Genomic DNA, 24,249 nt, shown 5'->3' with positions numbered 1-24,249 from the left:
CCCAGAGAGTCACTACGTAGGAAAGCTGTGACCTTTACAGGAATTCCTTGTAAGGATTTTCTACAAAGGAGAAATGTATCCCTTGTAAAGATTTCTTTTTTCCCACTTCTTCCTCTTTGTAGCTGTAATTTCTCATTAAAACTCATACTGCCACCTTCTCTGCCTTCAGATGATTATGAATAATAATTTAAGTAAGAGATGAGCTGGAAGTAATGAGGAATTTCAATTTTCATAGATCGGTGTCAAGAACAAGATGAAATGCATAGCATTTAAAATACTGAACTAACTTCAAGTGCTTAAAATATTTATAAATCTTCAATGAATTTCTGTTAAACCCTTGCCTCCATTTCACAATTTTATATTTATTCCCTGAAAACCAAAGCCCCTCGAGAGTGATAAAATCCTTTAACCTTCATTCACTGAGAGGAGATGAAAATAAAATATAATTCAGTTGTAATGAAAGAATATAGGTGGAAAATGGTAAGTAGAATTGTACTTACTAATAGGAAAGAGGGAGAAAAATCGTAGCAACATCCAAGCTTAATTTCTTCATATCTATCCTTTCAAAAAATTGCCAGAATAAAGTGAAACATTTATTTTTGGATAAATTTCTTAAAATCAGGTTACTTTATGGAAGGAGAGAAGATGAACTCTGCCCTGCACCAAATAGATACAGCGGTCCTAGTCACTCAGAAAGCTCTCAGGGCTAATTAATCCCCAGGCTGGCAAGCACCCTCCCAGAGTGTCCATGGTAGTCATTGAGACAGTGATGAAATCTGTGCATTTTTGTAAAACTTTTATGTAAACAGTAAGACTCATTGTAATGTAACTATTCATCTGCTTGTACTTGGTTAATCGTGGAAAGATTACGTCTCTGTTTCTGTATGGGTTTGGGGAGCCACTCCCTTAGTGCTCAGGGATTACTTCTGGAAGATTTGGGGGGCCACATATGGTGCCCATGATTAAACCCAAGTCAGCCTCTTGCAAGGTAAGTACCTTACTCAGGTCTTCATTTAAAGAACAACTGAATCATCATTTTTTAAAGTCCTGGGGGCAGGGGGAGCGTGCAGTGGACATTGGTGGTGAAACATGGACACTGGTGAAGGGTTGGAACATTGTAGGAGTGAAACTCAATCATGAACAACTTTGTAACTGTGTATCTCACGGTAATTCTCTTAAAAATTGAGAAAAAGGGAAGCAAGTACATCCTGATCTTGTAAGCCAGTAATTTATATGCACTTATAATTAATGTGATTAAACATTTTTTAAAAATCTTCTAGGGTCTGGAACTGAAGAGCAGATAAAGTGGTGAGACACTTGCCTTGCAACCAGATGATCTAAGTTTGGTTCCCTTCATCCCTTATGGTCTCCTGAGCATTCAGGAGATGCTCAGGAATTACTTCCTGCTCTACACTTAGGAGTGATTCCTAAGTGTAGAGCAGGAAGTAATTCCTGAGCATTGCTGAGTGTGTCCCCCTCTCCCCCCCAAAAAAAGTAAAATTAAAAGTCCTGGGACTAGAAGATAGTACAGGGGTTAAGGTGCTTGCCTTGAATGCAGTCCACCCTAGTTAGATCCACAACATTGCATATGACTCCCCAAGAATCACCAGGAGTGACTGCTGAGCACCACTTGGTATGACCCAAACCCTCCCTCCAAAATTGGTCTGAACGCAAGTAACAGGAAATAAGATTTTTTTTTTATGGTGTCCACTCCTGGTAGACAGACAACACTATCACTGAATCCATATAGAAGTTCACAACAAAAAGCGACCACAGCAGCCTCGGGTACCTTCAGCCACCTCCAGAGACAGCACCCTCAAATGGCTCCTGGAGCAGGGGGCAGGGGCTGCAGCAGAAAAGAGCTGCATGTGCTACTCTGCCCTGCACAGAAGAGATACAGGGGTCATCGTGACTCAGAAAGCTCTCAGGGCTAGTTAAACCCCAGGCTGGCAAGAGCCCTCCCAGAATGTCTGTGGTAGTCACAGAAACAGTTGGTGACCACAAAGCCCTGGACTAATCGAGGAGTCCTGGTGATATCAGGCTACCCAGATCATGCCGGGCCATTTGTTCAACCGTTTGTTGAATGCCTTTCAGATGCCTGGCACAAAGAGGAGTAAAGGATGCGGGGAGCTTTGGATGGAATGAGGAGGAACTGAACAGATTATCTCATGATCAGCGCTGTCGGCAGGTAATTAAGGTGTCAGAAGGATTCTCAGGGAGAGGAACTGGGTGCCAGTAATGCAACAGAAAGACAAATTTAGACCGAAGGGCTGAGGAGGTGAGATATGAAGGGCAGGTAGGAGCCTTCAGGTGTAGAGTCGGAGTTCCTAAACAAGGCCTGACAGGTGTGTAGTGAAATCAGAGGTGGCTGTGCCAAGAGCAAGGGGAACTGAAGTGACATGGGCAAGAGGGGCGCAAGCTTTGCAGATAAGGCAGGGAAGAGAGCAAGACTTTGGAAGATCTTGACTAGAGGAGATTAACACTCCCCTGAAAAGTACTGAGTCCTTACAACATCCACTGAAAGAAGGAAAAGAGGAAGCAAGAAGATAAGGGAATGAATGAGAGAGAATTTCTAGGGAAGTTCCATGGAAGAAAGTACGTCTTGAAAGTAGAATGCACAGGACTCTCAGACACAATGGAATCTGGAGTTTGTTAGAAAAGATAGAGCAAGGAAGACACTTGGCCTTAATGATGACTGAAGAAATGCCCAGTGGAATCGGTGAGAACCGCCAAGTGCAGCCCAGCACCCACACACCCAAAATAATAATGCATTTATGGTAGCAACAAGAATCCTGATGTACCTAGAAATAAAATAAAAATTTCTAAATCATGGTGAATTTAGGTGAGGGTGAATAATTCAATACTCATTTATGATAGGAAGGAAAGGAAATGTCTATAACATTATCTCCTTTTTAGAATTAGCAACCATGGGCTCTTCCCACTCTGGAGAAGTCCATGTTCTCTCTTGAGCAGTTCTGTCTGTCTGTCTTTGTCTCTCTGTCTGTCTCTGTCTCTGTCTCTCTGTCTTTCTGTTTATGTCTGTCTATCTGTCTGTCCTGTTAGGATTGAAATCCTAACCAATACAAAAAACAAAGTAAAACAAAAACTGTTAGTCTATAACCTACTAAGTCTAAAAATAATTTCAGCAACATTTATACAACCAAGGTTAATACACCAAGATTAAGATGAAGAATACCCAGTTAAAACATACAAAACTAAAGAAGCCGTTTACACTTTTAATAAAATTGTAGGACACTCATAAGAAAATATATAACTTATGGAAAAAATGCAAGTCCTTCATGAATAAAATGAAAATCCTCTTAAAAGGCTACAAAATAATATGCAATATTACAAGTATATTGAATTATATCTATAAATCAATTTAATGCAATTCCAATACATACCAGGTTTCCAAATAATTAACCTGACAACTCTGTAGTGCTTATAGAAATATAAAGGACCAAAAGAAGTCAAGATTTTGTTTTGTTCTGTTTGAGGCTAAACACTCTATGGTTCTCATGAGCTACTCCTGTGTACTGTGTATGATGCTGGAGGTTGAATGCAAGACAAGCACCTATGTCTCTATACTAGCACTCCAGCTCAAAATAATTTTGAATATAAACAAAGATGGCTTCTCCAAGATATAAAAACTCATAAAATTTGCTATTAAGACATCATAGTGGGCTGGAGCGATAGCACAGCAGGTAGGGTGCTTGCCTTGCATGCGGCCGACCCAGGTTCGATTCCCAGCATCCCATATGGTCCCCTGAGCACTGCCAGGAGCAATTCCTGAGTGCATGAGCCAGGAGTAACACCTGTGCATCGCCGTGTGTGACCCAAAAAGCAAAAAAAAAAAGACATCATAGACGTGGTGTACCAGCGGTCAAACCAGGACTGGATACATTCCTACACTACTCTTTGGGCATAATACATTCCTGTACTGTGCCCAAGGGCCCGGGGTTTATGTTTTTAACTCATTTGATCTTCATCTCCTCATAACAACCCCACTTCGCAAATGAATGAGCAGAAACACAGGGAAGTTCTATAACCAGCAGAACTAGAAAACGGGGGCGGCAGGAGACCTCAAACAAGGCAATGTAGTCTGTACTCCTAACCCTGACCTAGTGCTGCTCCAAAAGAGCTGACAGGAAGAGAAAGGAAACAAAGCATCAGATTACAGTTGTGTAGAATAAATGATATCATGATGTTACTAGCAAAAGGCCTGGGTCAGCACAGAAGAATACAAACAAACAAACAAACATAAAAGCACAAAGCTGAATAAAAAGAATGCCTTGGGTTGTTTTTTTGTTTGGGGGAGGACGGGAGGGAGAAGCAAGTCTGAACTTTGTTCACATGTGCAGTGCCAGTGATATACAGTGTCAGGGACCAAACTTGGACCGTTATTTGTAAGGAAAATGCCTGACCTCCTGTACTATCAGTCCTAAAACTTTAGAAGTCTGTTTGTTTTTGTAGTGCCAGGATTCAAACCCAGAACTTCACACTTACAAGACATGGGCTCTACCTCTGAGCTATATCCCTTAATAAACAGCATGTTTAAGGAAAAACATGAAACAGACCTTTTTTTTTTTTTTTTCTTTTTGGGTCATACCTGGCGATGCACAGGGGTTACTCCTGGCTCATGCACTCAGGAATCACCCCTGGCAGTGCTCAGGGGACCATATGGGATGCTGGGATTCGAACCCGGGTCGGCCGGGTGCAAGGCAAACGCCCTACCCGCTGTGCTATCGCTCCAGCCCCGAAACAGACCATTTTTAAGACTGAAAAACAGGCAACTACTAGAAAAAGAGAAACTTTAAGGAAAAAAAATGGTAATCTCATGCAAATGTTTACCTCTATAAGAATTCAAGCAAAGAGAAACAGCAATAAAGAAATGTTGATATACACCCATTCTGATTGACCCCCAAATCAAAGCGGCACAGTAGATCCTCAGGACAGCACAGAACTTAGATCCTGTGTTTAATTCCTAAAACCACAAACAGAACCTTCTAGGGCTGTGAGCCCCACTCGCAGAAAGACAGCCACTTTTGCTACACAGCCATATGTGACAAATGCACATGTACTTAGTCTGGGAACAGTTTCTGGAGTAGAGACTCAGGCCCAGATTTCTTTCTAGCCCTTCCGTCCCTTTTGAAGGCCACCCAGCCCCAACTCCCTCCCACCTATTAGAGGGGAAAAGTACCACAGCAAAGCAAATTTATATCAAGTTCGCCATCTCCCTTAGAGATCCTAAATAGTATCTAAAACCTTGCTAATTCTCTTCTCTGAGTGAATTTACATAGATCTGGAGACTCCCACGCTGAGTACTGTCAGTCAGAAAGAGAGGGGTAGATAAGAATGATCTCCTCGTGTGTGGAATATAAAGTAATGTAGTAAAGAAACAACAAATACTTAAAGGCAACAAAAACTAAGAACTGGTCTTGAGTAGGAAGCAAATGCTGTAGAGAGAATTGGAAAAAGAATGTGGGGGCGCTGCGACAATGGTGGAGGGACACTGACACTGGTAGAAGGTTTGGTGTTGAAATACTTTTTGCATGAAACCCTGCCAATATCAATATTATACATTATGGTAATTGTGTAAATCATGGTGCCAAAACTTAAAAAAAATTTAAAGTAGTTAAACAATAGATGATTCTTAGGTCAGACCCACCTAAAACAATGCATATTTTTCTTATTTCCCTGCCATTTTAAAAATAAACAAAAAACCAGACTGTCACTAGACAAAGAAAATATTCAGTTTCATGGAGCTGATATGAATGTCCAAAATTTCTCTTGAAAAAAAATAGGAAAAATTCTGATACTACCAGAAAATATTTTTTAATAAAAAAAATAAGACTATGGCTTCTGTGCTGCTCAGTTACTTCAGCAGAAAAACTACCAATGAACTTTGGCAAATAGTTACTACACACTGTCTCCAAGGATATATTTATCCATTTGTCCATGGTTATCCATCTGTGTCCATTTGCAACCAAATGGACACTGTAATTTTGGTTGCATCCATTTGCAACCAAAATTACAGATTAGTACTAAATGTTCAAGAGCAGGATTTTGTTGGGAAACCAGTTCCAGGTAACAGATGTAGGAATAGAAAGAAGCACATTTCAAATCAGAGTGCACTTCCACATAGAGCAGCATCTTGCCAAAGTCCAGGCCTGATTCGAGGACGTGATGAGGTAAAATATAAAAGTAATGATATCACAAGTCCCTAATTGTTTGCGGAGTTGACAACTCATCAGGAAGTCAAAACAAAGCCCCCCTTGCTCTGCTTTGCTTCAGGCAATGAAAACAAATTTAAGTGGTCCCCGGCCCACACTGCCCACAGACAACTGTCAAACTTATGCAAAAGTCCTCTCAGATTGAACAAGCTGTACCTGACTCCTGCCATTATAGGGAAGTAAGAATTATGATCCAAGGATTGGCAATGAGTACACAGACCACTTAGCAAAGTCTTAAGAGTGAAAAACTCATTATTTTGAAGCCATATGACCATGTGATATGTACAACTATTTTCTGAATGCAACTCTAATCACATGAAGGTCTTCATTTATTTTTACATTTCTAAGTATACAGTATGCATTTTCACTTACAGACATGTGTGAATAAATGACTTGTATTATTTGGGGCAAGATGGTCTAGGAACAGGAATCAAAAGCAAGCATTTCCCTGCTTCCTGACCAAACAAGACCCCAAGCGGCCGTTCACGAATGGTTCCTCCACTCCTGAGTGGCCATGATCCCAGAGGCACACAAACCAATCTCAGAACACAGTGGCTTCTGGCAGAAATGCTCCTGGACTGTGAACTAAGCTACGGCCCCATGCCGCCCTAGGAGGGGAGGGGTTTTTGTCCCTCTGCCTTTTCCCCTTCACAGCAGCATGGCAGGGGCCGGAGCTATAGCACAGAGGGTAAGGCGTTTGCCTTGCTCTCGGCCGACCTGGGTTCGATCCCCGGCATCCCATATGGTCCCCCAAGCACCGCCAGGAGTAATTCCTGAGTGCAAAGCCAGGAGTAACCCCTGAGCATCGCTGGGTGTGACCCAAAAAGAAAAAAAAAAAACAGCAGCATGGCAACCGCCATATATCAGAGCCTATTGGACAGAGAGGTAGGAGCTTGCAGTGACAGGGCACGTGGGAAATCTCAAGATGGGGGCACAGAACCAGCCCTGCTCCCTGCCCAGACAAGACCCCAAGCGGCCACCAAAAACGGTTCCTCCACTCCTGAATGGCCAGGATCCCAGAGGCACACAAACCAATCTCGGAACCCAGTGATTTCTGGCAGAAATCTCTCTGGACTTAATACTAAAATACCAGAAATCCAATACCATGCGGCCACAACAGTAGCCACGCGACACCATATGCTTTTCATTATTAGCAATAGAAAACAAATTATCTAATGATGCCTTTTCAGCAGGTCTGATTGTTGGGGAAAAAATCTAAATAATAATAGTGGGTCTTCTGTTTAAAAATTGAATGTAATCAAAGTAAAGAGAGAGTAAAGTGAAAATCATCTGCCACACAGACAGGGGGGGGTGGTGGGAGGCATACTAGGGTTCTTGGTGGTGGACTATGTACACTGGTGAAGGGATAGGTGTTTGATCATTGTATGACTGAGACTTAAACCTGAAAGCTTTGTAACTGTTCTCACGGTGATTCAATAAAAAGAAAAAGAAATAATTTAGAATATTCAACCACTCTGTCTTGTACCTTGAAAATGGAGGCTATACAAGTCTTGATTCTAATGTCTATCTACAGAAATCATTGTCTAATATATATGTGTTGCATTAATACATAAATCATAATTTTTGAAAAAAAAGCAAGCATTTGTCTCCACATTAATCTCCACATTTTTCTGTTCAAAATCTTCAGAAGCTCTTCCCAGTCACAGAACAGAGTCCTTATTTCTTTCATTGATGTGACTCCACATGCATTGATACCTTTTCCCCCACTTTTTTTTTAATCTCACCCCCATCAGTCTGCAACAGGTCGAGAACGGCATTCTCTACTCTAAAGGTGCACCATTGAATATGCTGTTCCCTAGTCTTGGAATGCCTCCTCCCCATCATGGTCATGTGGCAACCTCCTAATCATCCAAAACAACCCCACTAAAGTCTCATTCGTCAAAGAATCTGCCAGGAGTCTTTCTATCATTTGTTCATACTTCTTTTGGTGGACGTAGCACAATTTTAATAATGTGTGTGAGCTCACCTTAAACTTTTTGAAGGAAGGGCTTCTCTCTGAATGACAGGGTTCTGCAATGCCTACACACCTCACCCCCCCAGCACCACCACCAAATACACACATAGTCAATGAATGATATTTATCTGTGATTGAGTTTAAATGGTCTTTTAAACCTACAGAAGCTTCTGTTTTATGGGGTGTTATTGAGGACTCAGGCTGATTTTTGTCAAATTCTCAGCAGGGCTATTTTAAGAAATATCGTTTTAGACATAAAGTGATATCCCTATAAAAAAGGATTATTTTGTCAAAGTCTATCTTTTGTCTATCTTTTACAATTGCCTTTTTTAATCTTACATGTTACATCATGTAAGAAACAAGGGTTGAATTTTTCTTTTTTTTAACAGGAATGATGTGACTATGAAATACACTTGCTTCGGTTAAACAAATCTCTCTAATTCCTTCCTGAATTACAGAGGTAGTGAATGTTCCCGATCTTGTAGAAAAAATGTAAATGTTAACTTGGTCTATAGTCATAGGAAGGAACTAAAAGAAGAGAATCTATATTATTTGATGAATTGATTTTTTTTTTTTGGACAGGTAGTAGAAAGCTAAAACTGCTAGCTTATCTTGTCTTAGACTCTCCAAGGCCATTAGTCTCATGGAGGTAAAAAAGAAACCAGGTTAGAGAAAACCTGAAATGAGCACTAGATTGTCACCCACTCTATTTCTGAATTTTGTGCCCAAAACCATCATCTGAGACATCCAAAATAAGTAAATTTGCTGAACTTCCCCAATTAGATGAAATACTAGCTGTGCTGTTTCATCTTGCAAGTTAAATTTCTCCATCTTTAATCATTTTTATTCCTCTATCTTTTTATTTACATGCTATATGGAAATAATAAATTTATCTACTCAAAGAAACAAGAGAAGTAAAAGAAATGATTCAAGGTAGATAGAGCCATCAGATGGAGCTGTCAAGTGGACATTTCAAAGGAGAAGTATAGGTGGAAGATAAACTTAGAAAGTTGTTGGCAGTTGAATCCATGGGGGTGAATGAGATTGGTTGGAGTCAGAATGTGCAGTGAGGAAGATTGGCATGACTGTGCCTCAGGCCCAGCCATACTTACATGTCAGATAAAGGACGAGTGTTTGGCAAAAGTACCTAGAACGGTAAAAAGAGGTTATAGAAAAACTGGAGAATATGATACCATGAAGGCCAAGGGTAAAGAGTGTTTCAGTGGAGGAAGTAGTTGATTTTGTAGAATGATTCTGAAACATGGTGTGATACAATATGAGGATTATAAAGAGAGCATTCGAGTAAATAACCCAAAAATATCTGATGGCTTCAACAAGTGCCATTTCCAGACAGTGGAAGAAACAGAAGGTAGATTAGAGATTAAGGATTGAGAATTTAAAGAAACTGCAAGAATGTCACTTAACAATGGGGATCCATTCTGAGACATAGGCAATTTTGTCATTGCACAAATATAGAGTGGAATTACTCAGGTCTAGATGGCTCATCCCATTACCTATCTAGGCTTCATAATACAGTCTTACTGGGACTATCATCATATATGCAATCTGTCTTTGACAGATACATATTTAAGTGAGTAACTCAGTTATGTAGGCAACTTTAGGATAGACTTCAAAATTAGAGAAGACAGTGGTAGGAACTGTAGAAGTATATGATTTCCAGAGAATGTTTCTTTAGAGGGAGAGGGAGATATGGCTGGATAAATGTAACCTGTTGGATTAGTTGGGTTTTGATATCATGAGATAGATTAAACCATTTGTAAGTGCTACTAGGAATGGCCTACTAAAGAGGGAGAGATTGAAATAAAATAAGAGAGAAAATAATGAGTATTCTTGAGGAAAACCTGAGGTGATAGAATTTAGAATTAAGAAGATAAACTTTGCTGGAGAAAAGGAAAAGATTTTAGTGTACAAAATTCCCATCTAATAACTTCCATTTTTCCAGTGAAACTGGAGGCAAGGCTAAAGCTGAGATCTAAAGAGGTTTTCCAGAAGTCTGAATATCAAACCATCAGGTAGTTTTAATGGCCTAGAAGAGGTCACTGACCTTTAATTCATAGTCATTCCAATCTGTCAATTGTGTTTTGTTTTTCTCCAATTGTTCTATGTAGCCTGAGTTCTAATTTAGAGAAGACATATAGTCCATAGAGAATTTTAAATTTTCAGGACAATAATTAAAATAAGTAATTAGAGTCAAATCAGTAATAGGAAGAAAATAGAGGATAGAAAAAAGTGATTGATGAATGAATAGGTAAAATTGATTTGTAAATGGATGGAGAGATGAAGGAGCAAGTCAACTGAAATATCAAGCGGAAGAGCAGTAGTAATAAAAAAGAAGGAAGACTGTGAGTGAGATGCAATATGTTTCTACTATTTGGTTAAGAGATGCCATAGTTCCAAGTCCTACAAGTTTCTCAGTATCCTGAAAATGGATATAAAGCAGATGGAAAGTTCACTGGAATCACAAATAGTTTGCTTACATGTATATTAAAGTCACCTACTGCTGTAACAATAATAGCTGGGAATGATCATGCTGGACAGGAGCTGAGGGTTAAAAGTAGTAAGGGATATTCTGGATAACCTTTCAGTATTAATATTGCAAACCACAATGACCAAGAGGAGAGAGAGAGAGAGAGAGAGAGAGAGAGAGGAAAAGCACCTGCCATTGAGGCAGGCAGGGGGTGGAGAGTTGGGGGTGATGAGAGGGAACCTGGGGACACTGGTGCTGGGAAATGTACACTGGTGGAGGGCTGGGTGTTGGAATACTGTATGACCGAAATCCAATCATGAACAGCTCTGTAAAATAAATTAATTAATTAGAATGAAGTCATGTAAATTGATGGATGGAGTTACAGTGGAAAGGAATGTAGAACCTAGTGCAAAATCATTCATGAAGAAGTTACTAGGAGGTCAGGTAAAAACAGACCAGAAATGAAGCACACCGAGGCTGGAGCGATAGTACAGTAGGTAAGATGCTTGCCCTGCATGGGGCCAACCCAGGTTCATTCCCTGGCACCCCATAGAGTCCCCCAAGCTCCTTCAGAAGTGGTTCCTGAGTCCCAGCCAGGAGTAAGCCCTAAATACTGTTAGGTGCAGCCAAATAAATAAATAAATAAAACCAGCACATGCTTCAAAATGTAGAGAAGTAAGTAGAAAGTGAAAGTGCAGTGGCTGACAGTATCATTGGGGAGGACTTTGGCCTCCACCCTCCAAACTGGAGCTACACGGAAAGTAACGTGGCCTCCATTTGCAAGACTGCTAGATGAAGGCTTGGTCTCACCAACTGACTGAATTTCGGAAAGATAAAGAGGAATCTCCAGGAGCTGGAGCAATAGCACAGCGGGTAGGGCATTTGCCTTGCACATGGCTCGACCTGGGTTCGACTCCCAGCATCCCATATGGTCCCCTGAGCACCGCCAGGGGTAATTCCTGAGTGCAGAGCCAGGAGTGACCCCTGTGCATCGCCAGATGTGACCCAAAAACAAAAAAAAAAAAAAAGAGGAATCTCCAAAGTACAGCCTAAAGGTATTGGTGGAGAAAGTCTCTTTTTTCATTTCACTGTACGTAGTGCTTGGTTTTGCTGAGGTAAACAAATGTTAGCTTGAGGAGCTATAACCATAATACTGTGGGTAGAACACATGCCTAGCACTTGGCCAACCCGTGTCCTATCCCCTCCACCCCCTATGATCCCCTGAACCTGCCCAGAATGATTCCAGGAGTAATCCCTGAGCATCACTAGGTATGGACTCAAAAAAAAATTTTTTTTGGCTTTAGTCATGGGGTCTATGATAGAGAGAAAAATTATTTTTTATAATTTTTTCCCAAACCTAGAATGCCACGAGACAGCTGGCATAGTTCCAACAAGTATTTTACCTTTTATTGAATGTTTGATTCTCAGTCTTTTGCTGATTCTGCATTCTATTGTGACTTTCTGAATGCCAGTAATCATGATGCAATAATTTAGATGCCAATCCCCAAATTAGAAGATTCATTGGTACCTGTATTTTCCTCCGCACACATCTGATGATTAGATCCCTGTTAGGAGCTTGTCTTGGTATCATTTGCTTCTTTTTTTCCTAAAAGTAAAGCAGTAGAATGTGTTCTGGTTAATTTGGTGCTTTAATTGCTTAGGTTCTAATTCAAGTTTGTTATACATGGAGCATCACTTTCTTAATCCTAAGAAGAATTAGAATGTCTGATCCAGATGGAGTCTGTCGGTTGTGACAAAGGAGAAAGTTGTAACCACAAAATCACACGCAAGTCTTTGGTGCAGGGGAGAGAAGGGGACCACTCCTGATATGGGGGGAGGGGACCATCCATATGCAGTACTGGTCATCAAACCTTGCAAGTTGGTCACATGCAAGGCAAGAGTCTCATTTTCTGTACTCTATCTCCAGTTCACATGCAAGCCTTTTAATGTCCACCTCATCACTGTGGAGGAAGCATAAACTATCCTTAGTGATTTCTCCTAGTAAATCTGAGTTTTACAAACGTGATGGAGTTGGGGTGGGGGTTGGGCAATATCAGCAGTGCACAGGGGTTACACCAATGCTCAGAGATTGCTCATTGTGGACAGTGCAGTGCCAAGGATTTAATCGAGGGCTCCCACAAGCTTGGTGTGTGGCATATGTTCTAGCCCTTTGCTCTATTTTCCCCTACATGATTATGATTTTTGTTTATAATACTAATAAAGTCCAAAATGTTGTTATAAAATTCCAGAATGTTGTTATAAAAATGCAACAAATAAAAATTATCTTCACAAGAGGCTGGAGCGATAATACAGTGGGTAGGACACTTGCCTTGCACATGGCCAACCCAGGTTTGATCCCTAGCATCATATATGGTACCCCAAGTCTGCTGGTAGTGATCTCTAGAGCAGAGCAGCGTAAAACCTTAGCACCACCAGTAGTGGTCCAAAAACAAACAAACAAACAAAGAGAGTACACCAGGTAAAGCATTTGTTTGCACACAGCTGACCTGGGTTCGATCACTGGCACCCAATTTGGACTCCTGAACATACGTAGGAGTAATCCCTGAGCACAAACTCAGAAGTGAGCTCTGAGCACCACCAGCTGTGGCCCAAAAACAAACCAAATATGTTATCTTCACAATAGAGAATTTCAATAAATGAATTGAGGGAGTATTCTTTTTCCCTACAGTTGTGGAAAGAGAGACATCATACCTCACTCTGCTCATATTTATTCCTCCTATCACTGCTTTTTGCATAGTACACTCAATGAACATATGCAATTTGGTGAGGCATTACGTTCAGAATTTCTTTTTTGTTTGTTTGTTGTTTGGGGGCCATACCCAGCTATGCTCAGGGCTTACTCCTGGATCTGTGCTCAAAGATCAATCCTTGTGGTGCTCTGGGACCATATATGGTGCCAGTTATTGAATTTGGATCAGCCACATGCCAGGCAACTGCCCTACCTGCTATACTATTGTTCAGGCCCCTGCAGTCAGAATTTCTACAGAGTTATCAACTGTGTTTTCTCATGCAATATAGGAATTTATGTGATTATTTATAACCATTTGTCTTATTCTTTTTTAAATGTAGATCATATCTTGGAGCTGTTTAATAAGGGAATCTTGTATGATTATGAATATCTCTAAAAAGAACCTTCTGGGCCAAGAGAATTTGCTTAAAGGGCTGTAAATTACACTTTGCATGCAGGAGGCCCAGGTTCGACCCCCAGCACTGCGTGGTCTCCCAAGCATCACCAGGAGCAACCCCTGAGCAAAGTGTAATCACTGACTACCACTAGGGATGACAGCAAAATAAATAAATAAATAAATAAATAAATAAATAACCTCCTACAATTTTTATTCTTGAGTTGATAAATCCTTTTCCTAGTACTCATTACACAATCAATAATTCATAACAAGTTGTGTAAATCTTTGTAAATCAAATGTGAATCACTGGCATGTTCTTCTCCTCTCTACTTGTCAAAATTGACATGATGCAAGCTTTTAAAAGTCTGTCACCCTCCGTGATCACAGCTGGCCCACCTCCACACCTCAGCTCTCTGCTTGTTCTCCAACCCTTTCAGGTGAGGTTAAGCTCCCGGCTGACATCCCTGATGCATTTTTGGGGATTAGAAAAGTATTTTCCTCCCTTGTAACCAGGCCCAGCGGCCTCCACACTTGACCTCTGCCTTCCCAGCAGGCCCAGCTCTGCATTTCCTGAACTACACAACCCCTACACGGCCACATGATAACTCAATTCATCATACCTCACTCTGCTCACATTTATTCCTCCTATCACTGCTTGAAGACAGTCAAGGAAGGAAAAAAATCAACTTTCTGGCTCAAGAACTCCCAGTGGAGGGGCTGGAGTGATAGCACAGAGAATAGGGCGTTTGCCTTGCACGCAGCCAATCCGGGTTCAATTCCCAGCATATGGACCCATATGGTCCCCTGAGCACCACCAGGAGTAATTCCTGAGTGCAGAGCCAGAAATAACCCCTGTGCATCACCAGGTGTGACCCAGAAAGGAAAAAAAAAAGAACTCCCAGTGGAGCTGACTATAAAGATTCACCCTCTGTACAACAGGAGCACAGCAAACCTTATGAGGAAGACACACAGAAACCCACCAAACTCAACAAGTAAAAAAAATAAGATGGAGGGATCTATCAGTAACAACGAGCTCTGTAAATGCTCAGAGAATACCTTTAGTGACATCATGTTGAAGGTTTTTGAATTCAAAGCAACGATGGCACAGATAGTCAGCAAAGCACAAGAAAGTTGAGAGAGGAAATGAGAAAACTACACTAAGAAGTGACAGCAGTGAAGAGTATGGCAGGTGATACAAAAAAAAAAAAGAAACCCTCAGTGAAAGGTCTGAGAAACAGGACTCAGAGCAATAGAACAGCAGGTAGGGTGCTTGCCTTGCACACGGCCAGTCCAAGTTCATCCGTGGCACTGATACTGTTCCTTGAGAACGGCCAGGAGTGATCTCTGAGCACAGAGCCAATAGTAAGCCCTTAGGACTGCTCAGTGTGGAAATAAATAAACAAGCAAACCAAAAAGGTCTGAGCTGCAGAATAAAAATAACTGAGGAAAAGATTGATGAGCTTCAAGATGAGAAACCTCTAAAAAAAAAAATGTGGGGGCAAGTCTGAGATGAAGTGAAGAGCATAAGAGAGAGCTATGGAAACAGTTTAAGAGGAACCATATAAAAAATCATCAGAGTCCTTAAAGAATAGGAAGGCAAATTCAATTAGGAACTTCTAATAACTTCTAGTTGAAATCACCGATAAGAATTTTCCAGTGTTGGGGAGTGCAGGCACCAAGATCCAAGAGAGTCCATGGTTCCAGTGAAATAGACTCAAATAGGAAAAAAAAAAAAAAAAACCTCCAAAAGACTGGAGTGATTGTACAATGGTAGGGCATTTGCCTTGCATGCATGCGGTCGACCCGGGTATGACTTGTCTTGCATACAGATGATCTAAGTTTGCTTCCCTTCATCCTTTATGGTCCCCTGAGCACCATCAGGAGTGATTCCTGAGCACAGAGCTTAACCTCGAAGTGTTGCTGGGTGTGACCCCAAAAGAAAAAAAAATTAATTTCAAGATACACTATAATCAGAATGACAAAAGTCAAAGACAGAGAGAGAATATTGAAAGAAGCAAGATCAAGGACCTCTGGGTGTGGTCCAAAACCAAACAAACAAAAAGCTAGTTTAATTTGGATATTATCGGGGCTGGAGCGATAGCACAGCGGGTAGGGCTTGCACGCGGCCTACCCGTGTTCAATTCCCAGCATCTTATATGGTCCCTTGAGCACTGCCAGGAGTAATTCCTGAGTGCAGAGCCAGGAGTAACCCTTGTGCATCGCCAGGTGTGACCCAAAAAGGAAAAAAAAATTGCATATTATCTACACTTATGCTTAATAGTTTGGTAGACTGAAATATAAGAAGTAAATGAATATACCCATTGTCACATAAATGAAAACCTGCAGATGCAGTTCTAGAAATTAATCCCTATAGTATGTAATTGTGCCATCTTTTAGTTGTTGCTCTTTGAAATCTAAAATTATAGCATGTATATAGTAGAAGAATTATATCCATGGCCAGGGAAAACAGTGGGTAGGAGGACTGATTAATGGTTGGAACTAACCATTGTGTGGGGCTGAGGGTGGTAGGTAAGAATGAGAAGAGACCAGTATGACAATAATAGCTGGGAATGAACACACTGGATAAGATCTGAGGGTCAAAAGTAGGCAAGGGATATTCTTGATAATATTTCAGTATCAATATTGTGAACCACAATGCCCAAAAGGATATATAGAGTGAGGAGAGAGAGAGAGAGAGAGAGAGAGAGAGAGAGAGAGAGAGAGAGAGAGAGAGAAGTGCCTGTTAAAGAGGCAGGCAGGGAGTGAGGGTTGGGGGTGATGGGAGGAAACCTGGGGACACTGGTGCTGGGAAATGTACACTGGTGGAGAAAGAGGTGTTGAAATACTCTATGACTGAAATCCAATTATGAACAGCTTTGTAATGGTTTATCTCACAGTGACTCAAAAAAAATTTTTTTAGAACTAACTAAATAAAATTATAGTATGCCAACCTGGAATGGAGCAATAGCACAGCAGGTAGGGCGTTTGTCTTGCATGTGGCTAACCCTGGTTCATTCCTCCGTCCCTCTTGGGGAGCCCAGCAAGCTACCGAGAGTATCTCATCCGCATGGCAGAGCCTGGCAAGCTACCTGTGGCGTATTTGATGTGCCAAAAACAGTAACAACAAGTCTCACAATGGAAACGTTACTGGTGTCCACTCAAGCAAATCGATAAACAACGGGATGACTATAGTGCTACAGTGCTATGTCAACGTAGTGTATCATCTTGCCATGAATCTTATCTGCCTCCTTACAGGCAAAGTTTTATCACTGAATTACTGGATGGGGACGGATGAAGTGATTGCTACCTTGTGGAGAAAGATCCATGTGTGTAAAAGAGATAAGCTTAGGGAGCTCTTCTACCTATAGAAGAGGAGAAATCACACAACTGAGAAACCTTAACTTCATCAACCTCTAAGGAGTCTGTTTGAAGATGTGGTGATGGATTATGTAACGAGGTACAGAGTCTCCCAGGAACACCTGTTTACCCTGGGTGGGGTACTGATGTAGGGTAGCAGTTCCCTTCTGCACCTCATGTTCACAACATTGCTAGTGCTCTCAAGCAGAAATCTGGGTATACCTCATAATGGTTTTCCACGGAATTGGCCTGACCCCACATCTTGCCAGCCCCAAAATAGAAATGGTTCTCATGTTTTTCTTAATAACCACATTTTACATTAATCATAAACTACCTGTGGTAAGCAAAATGGCCTTCCCACTCAAGTTCTAATTCCCTAATGCTGAATATATATACAGCAATATAAATGTATATATACTTATATTTCAATAGTTCAATAAGCTGACCACATATTTCACATGTACCAAGTCCAGATTGGCTCTGGCATGGCATGGTATGCATGAGCCTTGCTTAGAGTGATTCCTCTGGCAAAGGGCCAGAGCCACCAATCAAGACAGTAGAGTATGACCCAGCAAACAAAAAGGGTAAATAGTCCTAATTCTGGCTTTTAAGACTGGAGCAATAGCACAGCGGGTAGGGTGTTTGCCTTGCACGCAGCTGACCCGGGTTTGATTTTTCCGTCCATCTCGGAGAGCCCAGCAAGCTATCAAGAGTATCCCACCCTGACCCAGGAATACTTGCTTGCCATTGTTAAAAGGCTCTGTATGAACAGTGGCTTTTCTTAATTTAACTAATCTTTAAAATTGAGTTGAGCCATACAAAATAAAACTTGCCATTTTTATTATTTTAATTATTATATTAGCATTGTTAATTACAATAAAATTATTTCCTTTATTTTGGTATTCTACCGTTAAAAATTAGAGGCCCCAAGACCTCTAATCATATATGCTTTACCGGATGAAACTGCGTGAGTGGTCGTGCGAGAGCGCCAGCTATCTTGAGGGAAGCTTCAGAGGGAACTAGCTACTAGATGGTTTGATTAGTCTTTTGCCCTATATCCAGGTCGGATGACCGATTTGCATGTCAGGACCCTACGGACCTCCACCAGAGTTTCCTCTGGCTTCGCCCTGCCCAGGCGCGTAGTTCACCATCTTTCGTGTCCTAACACGTGCGCTCGTGCTCCATCTCCCAGGATTCCACCTCAGCCCGGCTGCTGACCCACCCCTACACGGGACTCCCCGCCCTTTGTACCCTGACTGTAGAGGAGAGGGGGAGAAGGAGGAAGGGACTGGGATGGCCCCTGAGGGACAGGGATGGCCAGGACATCTTATTAGTTCTCCCTCTCAGAGAACCTGGCAAGCTACCAAGAGTTTCCTGCCCGCATGGGAGAGCCTGGCAAGCTCCCAGTGGCATATTCATATGCCAAAACCAGTAACATTGATGGGTCTCATTCCCCTGACCCTGAAAGAGCCTCCAATGCAGAGCCATTGGAAAGGACGTGTAAAGAGAGGCTTCTGAAATCTCAGGACTAAGACGAATGGAGACGTTACTAAGACCACTGGAGAAAATCGAAGATCAACGGGATGATGATGATGATGATGATATATTTATTAAGAAAACAAAGGAATAAAGGAATGGAAGTGATTCACAGCAGTCAGTTATTAGTTTTGTATTGTTGCACAATAAATGAACTAGCGCCCTAAAATCATGACCATTTGTTATCTGTATGTATATGTAATATATATTATGTCACATTGTAGGGGGAAAGGAAATTTTCAGAAGCATGTTACTAGAGTTACAGATCTTTAAACAAGTAGGTTGGTCTGGAGACTCCGTGAGTTGGAGTGGGTTTTCATTCAAGAAGCCTGAGGTTTGATCCCTGGCACTACAAGCGTCCCTGAGCACCATCAGGAATGACCACATGCACACTAGATGGACATGATCCAAACATTTTAAAAAGGAAAAAACAGAAATTTACTCTTGATAATTTGAGCGGGTATATTTTAAACCCGTCTTAAGATCCAAGAATTTGTTCTAGCTGGAAATAGATTGAAAAGACAAGATCAAAGAGATTCAGAGCACGGGAAAAAAAAATTCATGCTACATTGCTGGCTGGAAGATTGAAGGGCCCATGTCTTAAGTCCTACAGTCATAAGGAAATAAATTCTGCCAACTCCAGAAATAAGCTGAAATGAAGCCTGTATACAGCAACATCAACAGGTAAGACCTCATGAGACTCTACTAATAGACTAAGGCTAATGGACATCTGATCTACAGGATGCTGAGGTAGCAAATGGACATGATTTTAGGACACTAGTTCATCTGTTGTGCAACAAGATGAAACTTATATACCATCTGCTGTGTGGATCACTTCCACTCCTCTGTCTCCTTCATTAATTTTTGGGCTACTGTGAAAAATAAATGTTTCGTGAATCCAGCTATCAAATATCTGGTTCTTAAATGCTTTTTCTCCAGGCGGAATGCTCTTTCCTTTCCCGATGCCCATTTTCTTTAAACATACACGAATCATATTTCCTTATTTTCTGTATTTTTGATACTCCAGCATGTGGTGTGGCCAGCCCTGAAGACACTATTCCTCCCAAGCAAAGCTAGATAATTTTTTGAATTTGGGGCCCGGGGTAGGGGTGGTGGGTGGCAGGGAGAATGGTGCAGGGGACGGGGGGACACACCCAGCTGTGCTCAGGGATCACTTCTGGCAGGGCTTAGAGAAACATAGATGCTGCCAGGGTTCAAACTTAGTCTACTGTAAGCAAGGCAAGTGTCTTATCCCTTACTTCTTTAGCCCTTTTGTTTTTCTGTAACCCTTTCTATCTATAGTGCTCCCAGAGACAGAGCATATGTTGAGTCAAACACACAAGGTGCGGGTACCAGACAACTTGGGATCATTGTCTGGTACCAGGTAGCAGGTAATAGTGTCTGGTGCCAGGGTCAGGTACATGACAACTTGGGATCAGACACACTGAAATCATTCAAACTCGCTCATCCTGAGCCTACCCAACCCCCTTGCCCTAGCCCATTTTCCTCACAGACCAAAAGTAGCACTAAGGTTCTCTCTGGTTTTCTCCCCTTTCTGGTGCCCACAGGCTCCTGGCTAAGCCACGGCATGGCAGGCCCCGTCCTCCTGGGAACAGATGGGAACAAACCCTCTTTTCAACAGCAGGCATCTGCTGATCCTCCAGCCTCCCCATACTGACTAAACACAAAATCCTGGGCAGAGTTTTTGCCTTTGACCTCTCTTTTGTTTTAAGGGGGTCTCCTCAGCAGGGCTGAGAGTCCTGAGGATTGACTGCACCTGGCCAAGCTTAGGAGGACACCCAGTGCAGGAGATTGAACCTGGTCCCCGAGCCTGGCAGACACAAGCTCTGTCTGGCCCTTTGATCCATCTCCCCTGTTCCTTGAGAATTTGTTTTTGTTTTGTTTTGGTTTGTTTTGTTTTTGAGGGCCACATATAGCAGTGCTCAGGGCTCACTCCTGGCTCTATATTGAGGGGTCACCCCTAGAAGTGCTCAGGGGACCATATGCAGAGCCAAACCGGATTCAGACACAGAAGAGATGAGAACTTTATCCCCTCTATTATCTCTCCAGCCCAGGAACGTTTTCAAAATTTATTTTGGACCAGCCATTTATTTGTGTTGTGTGTGTAGCTAAGCCAGGTTTGATGATGGGTTCCACATAGTGTCCCTCAAAGCCTACCAGAAATGATCCCTGAGCAGAGAGCCAGGAGTAAGGCCTGAGGACCACTGGAGATAGCACAAAAAAATGTCTTACGCATTTTAGTTTTGGGGTCATATTCTGTGGTATTTTGGGACCTACTCATTACTCTGTGCTTGAGGGTTGCTCCCCGTGGTACTTAATGAATCTGGAGGTGACAGAGATCAGTCCTGTGTTTTTCACAAGCAAAGCATGAGCTCAGCCATTGAGCTATCTCTTCAGCCCTTAGATGTTTTTTATTTGTTTCATTTTGTTGGGGTTGAGGCCATGCCTCCATACCTGACTGTTCTCAGGACTTACTTCTTGTTCTGTGATCAGGAATCACTCCTGATGGTGCTCAGGGAACCATGTGAGGGGCAGGGGATAGAGCCTGGGTTGGCCATATGTAAGATAAGCACTTTACCCACAATATCTCTCTAGCCCTTAGGAATATTTAAAAACAGGCTGAGAGCTTAAGGAGCCAGAGCACAGCTAACATCCATCAAGAGAGACCTGTATTGCCAATAGATGAGGTCATTCTTGGGGTCCCTACAATGGAACCCAACTCTAGAATTGCAGCCCAGCCTAGAAGATTTCCAGGTTATAGACAGCAACTCAGCACATATAAGCAAGACACTCCTGTCCTACTGAGACTTGATGTCCTGGATCTCTCCTTATGGGTGAAAGAGAATAAATTCTCATTTCTTCCCAGGAGGGTTCATCATAAATCACATGAGCCTTCAAGTAGAACATACTTTCTCGACTCCAGGGCAACTTCTGTGGCCCCGATACAGTAGTCATCATACCAAGGCTTTATTTCCCAATACTGGGATCTTCAACATTACATTGCACCATACACAGAAACTCAGACTTCTGAAAGAACTTCATGTTTTGGAATATCTACCTCATCCAAGGAAACAGTCCTGATTCCTACAGTAACACATGCACTCACTTGACTGCAAGGATCACACAACAAATTAATCAACCGCCCTACATTTATATTTATGACTTCAGAGTCATTGCGGGTATTCTGAGCAACAAAACATTGTTCATATTTGTATTGTATTCTGAGTAGCAAAGCACTGTTCATATTTGCATATCTTAAAAAGTATATTTTAATCACTTCTTCCATACAAAGGAAGTCTCCTGGCAGCCAAACTTTCCACCTGCAGAATATAAATACAGTCAACTTCTTACAAACAAAATCCACGTTCTCTCCTGTCCACTCACTCAAGACCACTGAGAAAACTGGAGTGTCTACTCAGGACAACTCTTCACTGAGATGTGTATTTAGCAGATGACTGTGCTAAGAAAGGAATAATCACATTTATGAAGTGAATACACAGTGACAGGCATAAATCCAACACACGCCATGAACCTTGAGTAACCACAGAGCTCCACACCTGCAAACACTTCAGATATAACTTTAAGGGCCACACACTTTTAGTGAATGCAAGTACATTACCCGCAATGACTCTGAATCTTTTTTTCAACTTTTCTTGTAAGATTTTAGGCAATCATTTAAAATCCTAGTTACTATTCCAGAAGCCAAATCTCATGGTAAAAATGTGCAGTCAGATTCAGGTATGTATTTAGATATGACTCATCTAAACAGCAAACCTATTTCTTCCCCAAAAACATAGTCATGGGAAGGCGTAAGACCAAGCAAAAAATTTTAAAAATTTAAAAGCCAATATTAAGGACATTTAATAAAATGGCAGCCTTTACTCTTCACCACTGTCCAGGTCATGAGAGAGATGCTAGTGCCAGATACACATCCTGATTTTAAGAGTCTCAATGAACATGACAACTAAGAAAATCATAACTCTGGATTGACTCTGGGGTACAAGTGTTGCTGAATATCATCACTTGCATAATATAGGTACATCTGGAATTTTTGTACTATTCACAATTTTTCTGTAAATCTGAAATAATTATGAACCTCCACTCACCAAGACATCCTCTTATTGCTCAAAATAAACACACAATAGCTTAGCTGCCATCTGACCCCTGTCTGTTTTCATCTCCCTATTTGAGTTATTTTTTTTAAGTTTCAAAATTCTTTCACCTATTCTCTTCCTGCCTCTCTAGCCACATCTATTAATTTGGGACGGACATATATTTTGTTTTTATTTTCTGTCAACCACAAAACCTAAACAACTCGATGATTTCTAAGCAATTCAGTACAAGGCAAAGCATTAGCACTTTTTTATTTAAGCAGCTGGTGTACATGAAGCAACATTCTATTAAGATGTGGGCTTTGTTGTTCCATTAGCATTCCTCACACATACAGCCAGCAGTAGGAGGGAAGAAGTTCTTCCCAGATAAGAAGAAAAACTCATTTTTAAGTCATGACAGGCAATAAAGGAAGAAATACAAAAAGAAGCCAACAGTGCTATTGATCTAGTCTCAGGATCACGGGGCTTTAAACCTGCAAGATACTGAATTAGGGGTCGGAGCCTCTTGCCAGACTCGGAGGACTCCCAAACATTGCACAAGCCGCGAGCACACAGCCTACCCCAAGTGCACCTGAACTACCCCGTGTCCTTTGCTCTTGTCTTGTCTGTTCCTTTATGTCCTCCCCCATTGTGATTGCCTAGAGCATAAGATCCCCCATCGGACATCATGAAATAACCCTTGTAAATATGTGCCCTGGCACTTGATAATGAAGTCCAATGTGAGCACCCAAAGTCGGCTTACCTCCAGGTAGTTGCTTTTGACCGAAACAGGTTCCAAGTGGGTACCAGGTCCCCGGAGGGCATTGAGGCTACCTCGGTGCATGTGGATTATATAGGGAGAGCTGATATATCCGGGGTTTTCATTACACAAGGTGTTTTTGATGGTTCTCAGCCAAGACCCACTTAAAAACAAAAGCTATACAAAGACTACAAAAGGCCACACAAAGTTTAAACAAAGGCCTACAGAAGGACCGAACAAAAGCCAAAGGAAAGTTGAAACAAAGAATGAAACAAAGACTAAACAAAGACCAACAGAAACAAAAACAAAGACCAGAACAAAGGGCAAAAGAAAATCTAAACAAAAGCTAAGCTCAGTTACAACCATGTCGCATACATACACTAGATACCACATATATTCATCTCTCCGCTCCCTTCTTCCCCATAACCAGCACTGCATGCCAATCCTTGGCTAAGGCTCCCTCCATACCAACTCTACCCCACATCTGAACACAAGTCAGTCCCACCCACACCGCATACCAGCTCTCCTCATCAAGCCTGTGCCCTTCCACCACTGGGCCTCTCCAGCACAGAAGTCATCCAGCCTTCACTGTTCCTCCCTCCTTCCACCACACAACAAACCCACAGCCATGAACAGAAGGAG

At 41.7% G+C, this 24,249-nt stretch overlaps 1 protein-coding gene across 2 annotated transcripts in view; it reads right to left on the bottom strand.

The window, feature by feature from the left end:
• MOBP (myelin associated oligodendrocyte basic protein) overlaps positions 1–23,721 on the bottom strand; it is a 55,732-nt gene extending 32,011 nt beyond the window's left edge. The window contains exons 1-2 of one of the 2 annotated variants that reach the window (XM_012934076.2): positions 23,611–23,721; positions 12,225–12,302 (exon numbers count right to left, since the gene is read on the bottom strand). The gene's annotated coding sequence lies outside the window, so the exon portion shown is untranslated. The remainder of the gene's footprint in view (positions 1–12,224; positions 12,303–23,610) is intronic. The other variant, XM_004614553.2, reaches the window with a different exon arrangement.
• Between the last annotated feature and the right edge of the window lie 528 nt (positions 23,722–24,249).

The sequence above is a fragment of the Sorex araneus genome, chromosome 4 (genome assembly GCF_027595985.1).
Source record: "Sorex araneus isolate mSorAra2 chromosome 4, mSorAra2.pri, whole genome shotgun sequence".
Classification (NCBI taxonomy): Eukaryota; Metazoa; Chordata; class Mammalia; order Eulipotyphla; family Soricidae; genus Sorex; species Sorex araneus.
This window is presented reverse-complemented; position numbering and strand designations above follow the sequence as displayed.